Below are 2,224 nucleotides of genomic sequence, written 5' to 3'. Positions count from 1 at the left end.
GTGGCAACGGAACGGTGGACAGGGCGCGGGAGGGGGAGGGGATTTGCAACGGCTCAAGTGAGACTGCGACAACAAGAGGAGAACTAGTGCTTGGGAGATTTTGATAGGATTTTGAGTAATCGTAAATATTGTGAATGAGTTTAATTATTAATCTTAATTTTTTAAAATTTAAAATTTAAAATTAAATAATTTTATTTTCTTTTTTTAATTCATTATTCATATTATTCACAATTGTCATCGTTTTTCCATACTTTCTCAATTGATTAACCACAATAAAAACCTAAACATATATGTATGTCTTCCCGTTTTTTTCCTCTCCTTTTCTGAGGTTAGAGACAAGGTGTATTATTGAAATGAGGCATCCAAATTTTTGTATTTTTTTGTGTACTATATATCTAAAGAAGTTAACAGTAATTATAATTCGAATTTAATTTTAATGTACTGATAATATAAAATATTTTATATAATCGTATAATTATATATTTTTTAGATAATTATTTACGTAGTTAATAAAAATAGTAATTATTTTTAATAATATAACATTACATAATTAGATGTACGTATAAAACTGTTTTATTTGGCTTTTAACTTTTTATCATTTTTTATGTTAGTAAAATTTAAACTTTATTTTAGTTCCCGTCCTCAATTTGACAATTCGCTTCGTTAAAGACTAATGAAATATGCTGAAATGTTAAAAATTTATCTGTCATATTAATCTTTAACGAAATAAACTAACATTAAAAATTATAATAGAAGATTTTTAAATTTACATGGCCAAGACCAAAAAATATTTTTTATAGAAATAAAAAGATGTTTGTTAGAGATAACAAACTTATTTAAGGCATAATTTTTTAAAGAGTACTATGATACGTGTTTTAGTCATTTCCCCTATTAATTTGTGAGAAATACTAAAAGATTAACAAAATTTATTATTTTTTAGCCAGTAGTTAACTAGTAATATTTAAAAATATAGGTTAAAAATATATTATTAGATTATTAAACTAAAAAAATTAGACAAATAACTAAAAGTACTGACAAAAAAATAATAAATTATACTGGTTTTGAGTTTTTTCTCTTATTTTTTTTTTAGCTTTTAAAGTTCTAAATTATTTGAATAAATTACCAATTAAAAATCATTCAACTTAAATAATTGGACATGTTACATGAGTCTTTTAAAATCATGAATATATGATCTGCCATTACTGAAGGTATATTTTAAATTTGATTAGCTTGTTGTATACTTGTGATAGGCAAAAGTTACGTGATAGTGATTGCCAACAAAATCTCTTTCACTCTTTTTGAGTAAACTTTTCAAAGTTCTTTTGGATTTTCTTGTTGAATGCATGCTTTATAGAATTGCAAAATCGTTAAATTAATTCTATCAAACACGGGAAAAAAAGTCTATGTATAACAACTATATATGTTAAGAAGGGAATTCAAATAGGCTTTATCGATCATTGGAATAATCAATTAACTTTATCTTTGTGTTAGTGATAACATATTCATCAATATGTCTCTCTTCTCTTTTGACTCCTATTATCTCATCCTAAAAGTACATACTATATTTGTGTGCCAATGTAAATGTTGTTATTTCTCTAATCATTTGTACGGATTGTAGTAGCAAAGACGATCCATGATAGAAAGTCTTAGCTATTGTTCGGAAAAAAAAGAGTCTTAGCTATATAGAGTTCATTATTTTATACTTAGTTAGCTCTTTACTATTTGTATTATTTCTTGGAGATCATCATTTATCATTATTAATTTTTCTCATAAGAATGATGATATAGAGAAAGAAACACTAGTCAAATCGTTTATTATACATAGAGAATAGATTAGAATCCTATAAACAAAACATAAGTACACAATATCAATTGAAAGGATAAATTTAATTATGCACGAAAGAATATTAATCTCCTTCTATTAATAATAGAGAGGGAGAGAGAGATGCCTTTAAAATACCAAAAATTTAAAAATTGCTATTATTGTTATATATCTACTTGATGAAATTAAGGGCTATCATCTAATTAACAGATTTGATTTGTTCGTATAATTATCATCACAAAAATAATTGAAAGACAATAAAAAATCAGTTCTACGTTACCTTATTTTGTATTTCTTAATTATTGTTAAAATATTTGAATAATAATATTAAATATAATAAGTATGTAATTATAGATGTAATATATATAAATTTATTGATATTAAATTAAGTTAAATTATTTGA

Source organism: Arachis ipaensis, chromosome B09 (genome assembly GCF_000816755.2).
Source record: "Arachis ipaensis cultivar K30076 chromosome B09, Araip1.1, whole genome shotgun sequence".
Lineage (NCBI taxonomy): Eukaryota > Viridiplantae > Streptophyta > Magnoliopsida > Fabales > Fabaceae > Arachis > Arachis ipaensis.
The sequence above is the reverse complement of the archived record's forward strand: the minus strand, read 5'-3'. Positions refer to the sequence as shown.